Genomic DNA, 12,648 nt, shown 5'->3' on the forward strand with positions numbered 1-12,648 from the left:
CAACAAAACGTGGCCTTATGAAAATTAAGACCAATTTTCCAGGCAAGCAAATCAATAAAAATAACAGAGCTGCAGCCACAGTCGTTGCCGCTGCTGCCGCTGCTGCTGCTGCTGCTGGACAATTCAATTGCTGACCAGCAGCAATTGTTGTTGTTGTTGCTGTTGCTGCTGCAGGGACTGCTGCTAATAGTAGTTTTCATAAATTTTGTACGTTGCCTTTTTTTTTTTACCAATTTAAAAACAATTTGAGCTGCACTCACGTGAGTCTGTGTGTGTGTGTGTGTGTCTGAGTTGGGATTGGGGTACGGCAATAGTTAAGTTGGTCAATTTCCATTGATTTGGGCGAACGTTCGTTGAATTTGCATTTTTTGAGAGTCTCTGCGTTAAAATCGTGTGTGTCAATACTTTTGGTGTCAGATTTCAATTTCATTGGTCGCTGCTGCGTATGTTGTTGCAACAATAGCAACAGCAACAGCAACAACAGCAACACTGGCGGCATTTTTACAAAAGGCAGCCGCCGTTGCAAGTTTATTAATTCATTTCGCAGCAATTGCCAGTGCAGCAGCAGCAGCAACAGCAACTGTTTTGAGTCAACAGCAACAGCAAATTGTCATCCCCCGCGGCTCGTTTCCATGTGAAATTTGCATTTTCCATATGCTGCTAGTTTCTCTCTCGTCGTTGTTGTTGTTGTTGTTGTTGTTGCTGTTGCACACACCTTTGGCGGCTGTTGCTGCTGCTGCGTTTTGGCCATTGTGTTGATTTATGCGCACATTTTGTGGTCATTTCTCTATGGCCAGCAACAACAACAACAACAGCAGCAGCAGCAGCAGCAACAGCAACAACGAGAAAATGTGACAGCCTTTAGCCAAAATCAGCCAACTGAATATGCATCTATATAAATGCTTGTACGCATACATCTAGTAGTAACTGTATGTAACATGTATCTATTGAAACTGTGTGAACTTTTTACAAATTGTTTTAATTTGGCTGCTGTTGCTTGCATTTATGCTAATGTTGCTGCTGTTGTTGTTGTTGTTGTGGCTTGTGTTGTTACTTTTGGTCAGCCTGAATATCTATTTAAGGCATACGCTTTACCTGCTTGACAATTTAGTAGTTGGATATGGGCTCGGACTTTGTGGTTGACTCACCTGCAACGAAAGGAATGCAAAAAGTTGAAATTATTGAATTGCAATTGAGCAAAGCTTAGCAAATTATGCAGCAATTAAATTTTGAATTCATTTACTATAGTTTGTAATTTATTTTATTATTTATATATTGTAATTCACGCTTTTCCTGAATCGGCTCGGCTCGGCTTGGCTTGGCTTGGCTTGGCTTAGCTTGTGGCTTGGCTCTGACCCCAAAAGGCGTCGGTGGTTGCTGCCTCGCCCGACCCAAAATGCCAAGACAAAGTTATGGTTTTCATTAAGCTGGACCCACACACACACACACACACATACACACACACACACCCGCTAATCTAAGCACATAACTTAGCGGTGGCCAAGCCGCGCTCAAATGCGGAAGCAGCTCGAGAAACGTTCGCCACTTTCTAAAAGCGAAAAACCTACAGTCGGGTCGCTGGCTTGGGGGAGTGGGAGTGGGTGGGAGAGAGGGAGGGTGCAAGCAGCTGCAATCTGCTGCACGCTTATCGCTTGCCCCGAAAAAAAAAGTAGAAATAGAAATAGAAATAGCTTAGCCGAGAGCTGAGCTTAGCTCGTAATCGAAATTGCGCATCGTTGGTGCCTGGGAATTGGAATTCGATTAAGGCGGCCAAAAGCAAAATGCAATTAGAGGGTGAATGCGTTATTAATGTGGAGCGAGAGCGCAGCAAGCTTAAATTAATATTTAGCAAAATACACACACACACACACACATACGTAGGCATGCGGAAGCGAAAAGCGCCAAAACGTCAGCAAAAATGTGCGAAAAAATAAAAACGGCGACGCCAACACGCGCCAAACAAGACTTGCAGGGTTCAAGCTCAAGAGGCTCTATATTAGATTGCCAAGTGGGAGGTGTTCACGCACACACACACACACACACACACACACACACATGTGGAGCTAACAAGCCCAGGCAGGCAGCTGAGGCTTTGCTAAATGAAAACGCATTAAAGCTCAGCGCAGCGCAGTGGGCGTTGCAGTCAAGCATAGACAGCTCCTATATTATATATATATATTCATATATATGTATTTATATATATATGTATATATATTGCCAAACTGGCAAGCTGGACAAGCTGAGCAGTGGGTGTGCCCCGCTCAGCGCCATTGAGCCCAACGCTTGAGCATTGAACAGCGCTGCCAACTTGTGTCGATATTCGGGAATTTAGAGTAGAGCGAAAACGATCAAAAGATCAACATATCGTATATACGATAAGAAATAATATTAGTTTAAATAACAAGTACATATATAGTTATAACAATATGATTTACGATATTCCAGTGAAGGACTTAACATCTGATCGATATTTTATTTTATTTATAAAACTATTTAGGGTATTGGTTTTAAATATTTATTCATGCTATATTTTTCTATAAGAAAGATTATTCCCATCTTTGATAATATAAATTTTGATATTCGATACGGTAGGATTCTTAATCCATGACAATTTATTATAGTCGATATTCAATTAAGTTCGATCCAAAGTAATTTTGATAATTTCATAAGTTTTTTGAATGAAATCTCAAGCGTCACTCGTTCGAGTCCAACGAGTTGGCAGCTCTCGGAGCATCGACGTTGACGCCCAGTCGATGATTGTCAATTTGCTGGGCCTGCAATGCTGGCGACGGCTTTATCGCTTATTGTCATCTCTCGGGGACGGCTAATTAGAAAAACACGTGAGCACGCACAGCTGCGTAGTTGTCATAATTAGAGAGCGAAAGAGAAGGAGCGAGAGCGATGGCTGGGGATGCGAGTGAGCGACTTTATTGCCGGCGATAGCGACTGGGCGACAATTTGCTAGATTGATTAGAAGGTCCAGCCTATGAGACTGGCAGCCGTTGTGCAACCGGTTGGGGCAATTAATAGCTTAAATGCGGCTGCCTGGTGTGGCATTGTTAATTAATAACGCCTCGCTCAGAAGCGGCTCACAAACTGCTGCTGCTGCTGCTGCTGCTGCAACTCGGGGGCTAATTGTTAATGCAAAAATCGTTGCAAGTTAGAAAATCAATTTTTACTTTAATGATCTGCTCAGAGCGCCCTCAGCTCCCACCCCACCCCATCCCTCGGGCGCACTTTGATGCCGCCTATAATTAAGCGACCCTCTCGCTCTCGCTCTCGCTCTCTCTATCGGGTGCAAGCACGTAAATTGATGAACGCAATTTAGCTTCGAATTCGATTTTAGTGCAAACAAAATATTTCTCAGCTCTCTGTTTGACCAACAATTGCTGCTGTTGTCGCTGTGTGTGTGTGTGTGCAATTGCTGGGGCAACAACGACGCAGCCCTGGGCAGCGTTGCGGCACGCCTCCCATATGGCTGTGGCAGTGGCAGTTTCGCTGTGAAGCGACCGCCCACAAGAAAACAAAAACAAAAAAAAAAAAAAACAAAACAGAGAAACAGAAAAAGAATCGAATCGAAACAAAAAAAGAGCCAAACAGCAGAAATAAAAATTATACTGCAAAGTCGAAAGCAAATATGTGTGTGGACGGGGGCGGGTCGGGATGGGTAGGCGTGGTCAGTGTTGCTGCGGCGCCTGCCAATGCAGGCCAAAGCACTATAATCAAGCCAAAGCCGAGGGCAGCACCAAATGGTGCCAACATCTCAAAGTGTGTGGAGAGTTCGGAGAGTGTGGAGAGTTCGGAGAGTGTGGAGAGTGGATCGCAAAGCGACAACTTCCTTCTAACCCAATTTTCTAAAACTTTATGCAAAATGCTAAACAATATCCGCTACGCGTTGTCAACAAATGACATGAAATTGGCAACAGCAGCAGCAGCAGCAACAGCAGCGGCGGCAGCAACCACCTCGCACATTTCCGTTTCAAGCAATTTCCGCGACTCTCTCGAGCAGTATTTGATTGGTAAGCAATTTACGCAGGCGACAGCAGCAGCGGCCCTGACCTGCAGCAACATGTTGCATGTGTGCCCCGCCAGCAACAGCAGCAGCAGCAACATGACTCGAGCAACGTTTTATTTTGATTTCGTTTTCTTCTTTTTCGCCTTCTTTGGCTTTGGCTTTGGCTTTGCTGTCTTTCTGATCGTGTTGCCATCAAATGTTGATGTTGCTGCTGCTGCTGCTCGAGTTGCTGTTGTTACTGTTGCTGGCAGCATCCGTTTGCTGATTTGTATATCTAATTTTCATAATCTCGAAAGCATGTTGCCCGACTTGCCTGCTCTGCATTCGCAACGCTGGCAGCAACATGTTGCAAGAAATCAAGTTGCTGCCTCATTTGAATGCGTGTAGCAGCAGCAACAACAACCGGCGGCGGCACGTTTAGCAACGCATGTCAACGCAACACAACAGCAACATCATAATCATCAGCTGCTGCTGCTGCTGCTGCTCTGGCGAAGAAGTGCGCAGAGTTCTTTGTAATAATTAACACAGCATACGCTTCCGGCAATACACAGCAACCACAGCAAGCGCAACAGCAACCACAGCAGCAGCAGCAGCAGCAACCACAACAACAGCAGCAGCAGCATCAACAAGTGCGTGCAGCCAGCACATGACATGTGACATGTGTTGGCTAGCGGGTGGCCAGGCCAGCAAACGCGACATCTTCTAGCTGCTGGCGCTGCACCTGAGCAACAGCAGCAGCAAACAGCAACAACAAATGACGAATGACAAGACATGCAAACGAGTTCGGTCCTTGGCTAACCTGGGCTCGGCTCAGACGTTGACAGTTTAGGCCTGCTCGTGGCCAAGATGTCACATTTCATTAGGCAGCAGCTGCTGTTGTTGTTGTTGTTGCTCTTGTTGCTGTTGCTGTTGGGTCTGGGCTGGGGATGATGCATGGGCACCTGTTTGGCGCGGCGTTTTAGATTAGTCGCCTGTAATTAGTTAATAACATGGCATGGCATGTCTAAATTGCAGTCGCGACATCAAATTGCAAGCGGCTGTTGCTGTTGCATTTTGATTGATGTTGCTGCGGGCGCAGCGCGCCAAAGCCAAAACAGCAGTTGGGGGCATAAAAAATGTTATGCATATTTTTAATTGATAAGTTTTTAGCACATGATAAATTTTAATATGTGGCAGCTTGTCACCAGCGACAGCAGCAGCAGCAGCAGCTACCTGTTGCTTGCAACAACAGCAATTGTAAGTGCTGCTGCTGCGGCAGCGGCGGCGACGTAAGCCGACATAAATCCATTAAAGCTGTACAAATTCCGAGTAAATTAAAAGCAGTTAAACTCAATTGATTTCGAGAAGCAGCAGCAGCAGAAGCAGCAGCAACACCTTGCCAACAATAAAAATAAACAACAGCAACAGGCAGCCGACAGCAGCAACATGCGCCAAATACGCAAAAGGCCACAAAAGATATCGCTGGCAGGTCCGCGGGACCAGCAGCAGATTCAGAGATTCAGCACAGTTCAGGCCAAAAGACTCTAGCTCAATAAATTTTTATCGCTCGTGTCCGTCTGTCCGTCCGTCTGTCTGTCTGTCTGCGCGTCTGTTTGTTTGTTCCAATTGCGCTGGCCACAAGGAATACGTTGTTGTTATTGAAACAAAAGCAACACCAGCAACAGCAGCAGCAGCAACAGTAGCCACAGTAAAGGCGTTGTACAAACACCAACAACACACAAGCAAACAACTACAACAGCAGCAGCAACTAAAGCGGACAATGGTTAAGGGGAATGGGGGGGATTGCAGTCAAGCATGTTGCAAGCGCGCGCTTTAAGCTGCCTCCGAAAATAAAAGCAAAAGGGACAACAACAAGGGCACAACACATGGGAACAGACAACTCAACATGACTCATATGCCAAGCCAATTTTTATTGTTGTCCAGTTCCAACGACAAGGGCAACAGCAACAGCAGCAGCAGCAGCAACAGCCTCTTGCCTTTTGATTAAGGCGCAGTACTCAGTTCAAGACTCAATTAGCAACTGTTGCTTAATAAATTCATTAACTTAATAAATTTGCGCTATTTATTTTATATATTTTATTTCTTCATTTTTATTGCTGTTGCACCCACGCAACAGCAGCAGCAGCAATCGCTTTGAAATGCCAACAGCCAAGCGTCAGCCTTTGGCATTTAACTGACCTAACTGCAACTGCAACTGCTGCAGATGCAGATGCAACATGCGGCAAGCTGCTGCTGCTGCTACTGCTGCTGTCACTTGTGCAGAAATCAGCAACAACAACAAACTTTCTCTGCCCAAGAATGCGCGCAGCTGCAACAGCAACAATGCAACTCTGTGTGTGTGTGTGTGTGTGTGTGTGTGTGTGTAAAATGCTGCTGGCCATAATGCCATATGTAGTCCAGTTTGGTTTTGGTCCAGTCATTCATGCGCTTAGCCAACTCACAGACAGACGGACGGACGGACGGACTAGGGAGCGCAGTTAGTTAGAGCTGCTGCTGCTGCTGCTGCTGCAACAGCAACAACTACAACAACAGCACCCGCCGCGTGTCGATTGAAAATTTATGATCACAATTTTGGTTAATGCATTTTCGTGTTTGTGCCATGATTACCAAATGTTATTCACGCTCCACTGACTGTATTCACATGCATTATATGACTGTGTCTACACACACACACACACACATGCATACATGAGTGTGTGTGCGCCTTTGGTCAGCAATCAATGCCAAAATGGCGCGGGCGCATTGCTTTTTTTTTTTTGGTATTTACGGTTAACTAAACATTCCAAACGAGCCACGACAACAACAGAGGCCGGAGCTGGAGTTGGAGCTGGAGCCAGCGGAGACTGGCGGGGGCCAACAGCAGCTCACAGAGTTGCCACAGCAAAAGCAATTGGGCTGCTTAGCTTAGAACTAAATAACAAACTTAATTATTTATTCAAGATTTGTTTGAAATCTGAGAATATATTGAAAGCATTTTAATCCCTAGCAGTAATTGAACATTCAGTTTTAAGTTAAACAATTTATGAATTAGCAAAATTACATTTGTGTTTAGTTAGAATTATAAAATTATAGCGACAATTTGCTTGGAAATCAGCAAATATTTATTAAAGCAGTTAAAAATCAATCAGTAATATAATAAATAATAAAGTTAAATAAAAGAATTACTTTATGTAATTAAAGCCAATTAAAGCTTAAAACATTTATTAATCATTTAAAGCTCTTGATATTTTTACTGATTTAATAATAATATTCAATATTGATATGAAATATTGAAAGTAATTTTTTAAATATCGTTCGACAATAAACTTAACTGTGTTTTGTTTTAATACAAAACAAATTAAGCAATTGTTGCATTTACTTAAATTATAAATTAAAGTATTAGCTTTAATTATTTTTATTTTAACTAACTTAGACCTGATTGGGTTTTCCCCTATAGGCTAATCAAATTTAAAAGAAAAACTTAGTTTTTAAATAATTTTAAATTAAATTTTAAATATTTTTTGTAAACATTTTCTTTTTATTGTTGACTGTGCATAATTGACATTAAATAAATAAAAAACGAAATTTGTTTGCCTTGAGTTATATAAAAATTCTTAAGCTGCTAACTTCTAATTCTTTCGATTTCAGTGCTGTTGGCAACTCTATTCTCAGTTGTCTCTCTCACCTGCCCCACCCCCGACCCCCCCCACACCTCGCATTGCCAAATGGGCCGCTTAGCAGCTGCTGTAAACATATTTTTGGCGTATTTCCGTTTTGTAAACTGCTCTCTCGCCTGAACAGGCAAAATGCATGTGGCATGCGGCTTGTAGCTGCTACTGCCAAATGCTTCTTGCTGCTGCTGCTGCTGCAATTGTGGTTGCTCCCATTTTGGGTTAGGCGTAGGATTGTTGACTCCGGCTAATGTGTCTTGTAATTTGCATGGCCATTTGTGAAAAGTGAAAATCGCAACGCAAACTATTTCTTAAGCTCCAGCAGCAGTCCTTACCAACAGCTGCTGCTGTTGTTGTTGCTGCTGCTGCTGCTAGCGTAAATTATGCGTCGCGTTTGTACCGTTAGGCGCATTGGATAAACAGTAGCACTTACAAGCGCCTTTTATGGACGCCAAGCCAGCTGACCAAAAATCGTTGCTTTTTTGCTATTCAAAGCAGCAGCAACAGCAACAGCAGCAACAGCAACAGCAGCAGCAGCAAGTTGAGAGAGCCTTAGAAAAACTTTTTATGGTTATGATTGCGTCTATGCGAATGTTAAATATGCTAGGCGAATGGAAATGCGTTCGTCTCTGTGTGTGCACGTGGGCGTATGAGCAATGCGGCAAGTTGCTGCTGCTTTCACACACAATTAGCGCATGTGTGTGTGTGTGCATCTTTGTGTGGGTGATGCAAGCAATGCCTGGCCATAAATCATGCCCAGACTTTGGCCATTGTCGCTGCTGCGTTGACACACACAATCAGCAACAACAACAACAGCAACAGCAACAGCAGCAGCAGCAGCAACAGTTGCCGTTGCATTTGCAATTGATTTGGGCAGCTTTTGAGCTGCTGATTGCCACTGCCTAGTTTTGTATTTTTGTTGCTGGCTTTTTAGTTGACTAATGATACGAAAGTTGGCAGCAGCAGCAGCAGCAACAGTAGCAACATATTGCTGACACGCGCGCATCGTTAGCAACCACACGACTGCTACAGTTGTCAACCAGGTGAGAAATCCAGGTGCGGTTCGCGTAGGTGTCAACTAACAACAACATCAACAGCAGCAGCAGCAGCAGCAGCAGCAAACTCGACCAAGTGCTTGTCATTGTTGTTGCTGTTGCTGATGTTGCTGTTGTTGTTATCAGCTATCGCGTAAGTTGCTGCTGATTGTGCAGACTCTTGTTGCTGTTGCTATTGTTAATGATTTTTTCGAAAGAATGTTGCAGTTGTTGAGCCTAATGATGTGTTGCTGTTGCTGTTGCTGCTGCAGCGGCAATTCGACACCTGCTCGATATCAAAAGTGCCGCACGCTGGACAGCGCACGTGACTGAATGTTGCCAGCGGGAACATGAGCAACAGTTGTTGCCACCTTCGCCGCCTCCATTAATAAACATAATTTACAACAGCAACATTAACAGGCACAGCAACAGCAGCACGACTTTCAACCAGATGCACAGCATCCATAAATCGACAACAGTTGCCCCCACCCCCAAATGAAACCAAAGCAACCTGCTATTAACTGCTGCTGCTGCTGCTGCTGCTGGGAACGGGACAGCATTTAGTTAAATTAACACACAGCGAAATTTGTCAGATTGCCACCAAAAAGGCAAATCAAGTGAACATTGCAAGCAGCTGGGCCAAAACAAGAAGCTGACAAAATAGCGCGCGTGCAACCTTGAGATAATTTAATCGTTTCGTTTCACACACACACACACACACTAAGACACACTCACACACATGCACATGCATACGTGCACACTCATCTGCGCATTGCTGTCGATCGGTCTCGAGCCAACAGCAACAACAACAACAGCAAATGCCAACAAACAATTGAAAGCATTTTACAACGCGCTGCGCACCCCAGAAGAATATAAAAAAACGCAAGTGAAAATGCAACATAGCTGCTAGCATAGACGACTGCAATTATACCCCTATAAAAAATTTATACATAATAGCGCAGAGATTGCAACAAAGCAAATTTGGTAGAAGCATCAAGATAAATTAATATCAAAAATGCTTCATTTAAATGTAATTATCCAAAGATTTTGCCTTGACCTTTTTTGCACATTGAGTTTGACGCTTCTTTCTGAATTCTTCGTTATTCATAAGGCGTAACCGCTTGCATTTTCTGAGTTTTCATTTAATTCGATAATTTTATTTCTAAAGATAACAAATTAATATTATGGCCGCAGCTTAAAACCTCAACAATGCATAGAAAAGCAAAATATATCACAACAAAAATTCCTTTCTTAACTGCAATTTGCTTATAAATTCCTATTAAAACCATATTTTAATATTTGTTTCATGTATTTGCGCTTGAAAATAAATAAACTGCTCAATTATTTCTATCTTTTCTTGATCAGCAAGGCAAACTGATATTGATTGGCTATACTCTCTGTACTGTAGCACATAATCTAGAGACTATAAGAGCTAGAGAAACCAAATTTGGTATATGGATACTTCTATTTACAACTTAGATTAAGTTAGTTTTGAAGTTGATATTTCTTGCTCCTTTCCGGCAATTCTGTCTGTATTATCATCGCAGAATCTCAGAGACTGATACAAGCTAGAGAAACCAAATTTGGTATATGGATACTTCTATTTTCAACTTAGATAAAGTTTAGCTTTAAAGTTTAAATTTCCTGCTACTATTCGGAAATTCCGCTTATGCAACGAGAACAAACCGTAGCTGTTAAAGTGTATCAAGAGGTTGGCTGCGCCCAAGTTGTTTTCTTTGGCTGTTTGTGAAAGGATGAGCAAACAGAAAGTTACAAACGCCAGAGACTTTTTTCTTTTCTCAGGTGTGTATTGCTGTCTCATTAGATAGCGCTTCCAGAAATCAACAGCAGCGTAGGAGAGAACTGAAGAAGCTGCTGCTGTTGTTGCGAGAAGAGAAACATTTCATTATCGATGCATGTGCATTGTTGTTGCCAAGCCACTTGAAGTGAACTTTGCACAAGAGCAACAGGCACAGACTGCGAGGTCTCAATGCTGCTGCTGCTGCCGCTTTGGTTGCTGCTGCTGTTGTTGCAGCGTCAGCAAACACTGATAAATTATTTGACAGATTATATTTGCGTTGAACTTTGGCAACAGTTTGGCGTGCTGCATTAATAAAACAACAACTAGACAAGGACTAGGCGCACATTTGATGCTCTAGCCATTGCCATTGCCATCCGAAATGGAGGAAGTAAACAAATGTGTGTGTGTGTGTGTATGTGTGCCTGGAGAGAAAGCGCAGATGAGAGCTGAAGAGCTCTTTGTTTTTTTGTGGGGCGTGCAGTTACTTAGTGTCCACTGCCACGCCCCCCGCTCCGCTCATCAAATGTTAGGCTAACAAATGAGCGTCATGTCTTTGCCGTCGCAAAACAAATCTGAGCAATTTTTTATGATAAATAACACCCGACAGAGACGGCAGCACTGGAGCGAGCGAGAGAGAGAGAGAGAGCGAGAGAGCAACTGCAATATTTAGTGCAGGCCCCCAAGCGCTTAACGGGCCGCATGGGTCCCCAATCGACGGCGCTGGCAACTTGTGGCAGCAGCAGCAGCAGCAGCTGCGACGCTCCACTCTCCACTCGCGACGCTCAACGACGCTCGACCGTTGAGAGTTGGCGGCTTGTGCAAACAAACAAATCGCAGCAGATTTATTTTAGTGCAAAGCGCAGTCTAAAAATTGCTTAGGCATGCGTGGGCCAGAGCCAGAGCCAGAGCCAGAGCGAGATGGCAGGCGAGTGCGATGCAAGTGCGATGCGCATGCGGCATGTGGCATGTGGCAATCGATGCGGTATTGAAAAATGTGCGCTTTCAACGCGGTAATTAAAAGATGAATCGTTTGGCATGTGCAAATCTAATAAGCAAAGCTGCAACTGCAACTGCAACAGCAACAGCAACAACCAGAGCAGCATTAGTTGCATTTACAACAAATGACGTATCATTAAGAGCGATAACGCCCCATTTTGTGGCAGATTAGTTACACAGTCTAGCGACAGTTGCAACGGCCAACAGACACACACACACACACACACACATGTATGATTGATGCCTGCTCTTATGGCTAACGGAATGCGGTCAGCAAAAAATGCAAAAACTCACACACACACACACACACATGCACACAAATTTTCGTTAACAGCAGCTGACTGTCCAAGTGAAAGTTGCAACCCTCTTTAGTTTTAGTTTTTTTTTTCTTTTATATAAAACATATTATTAAAACGACTAGCGAACCTAACGGCACTTGCCGCCGCCGTTACATTTCATTTGCCAATTAGCAGCAGTGCAGCTGCCGCTGCCGTTGCCGTTGCACGTGCCACACACAACTTTCACCAGCCTGCCACATGAAAAGAATTTCCAGAAAACCAAAAAAAAAAGAATTCAAGAGCCAAGGGCTTGCCAACATTCATTTAACTGATAGACATCTAGCCCTTTTGCCAGGAGTCTAGACAGCTGACGAAGCTTGGAGAGCCAAAAAAAAATAAAAAAAAATAAAAGAGAGTAGCTCATAAAAATTAAGTGGCAGTGTTGCTAAGCTGCGTTATGTTCAGCAGCAGTGTTGCAAGTGCTACTAAAATTAATTACAACTAACTTTGGATACAGTTTGATATTTGATTTTTAGTTTTCGAATTCGAATTGGCTTGATTTTAATTGAAGCGAATAAATTAGTTTGCATTAAATTTGTTAGTAAAATGGTTTAAATTTTAAGCTTTATTGCTCATTACTCATTTCCCAATATATTTTTATATAAATATTTATTTTGAATTGAATTGAAATGATTTTAGCTACAAAGTAGAAAGCTCTTGAGCTCTTGAGAGTGTGCGACAAATCAAATTGAAAGCTTCGACTGAGTCTAAAAGCGAATTAGGAGTTGGCTTACGTGTTAGTTAATAGCTAAAGTTAAGCCATGCTTACGCGCAAGCAAATCGAAGTCATTACGAGTCCGAGTCCGAGTCCGAG

General features: G+C 43.2%; 1 protein-coding gene across 1 annotated transcript in view; it reads right to left on the minus strand.

Annotated features, from left to right (window-relative positions):
- Window positions 1-12,648, minus strand: part of LOC108606151 (sex determination protein fruitless-like) — a gene marked incomplete at its 3' end in the record, with an annotated part of 74,930 nt that overhangs the window by 26,485 nt on the left and 35,797 nt on the right. The window contains exon 2 of the mRNA XM_017996003.1: window positions 1,096-1,148. The remainder of the gene's footprint in view (window positions 1-1,095; window positions 1,149-12,648) is intronic.

This window comes from Drosophila busckii, chromosome X, assembly GCF_011750605.1.
Source record: "Drosophila busckii strain San Diego stock center, stock number 13000-0081.31 chromosome X, ASM1175060v1, whole genome shotgun sequence".
In the NCBI taxonomy this organism is placed as follows: Eukaryota; Metazoa; Arthropoda; class Insecta; order Diptera; family Drosophilidae; genus Drosophila; species Drosophila busckii.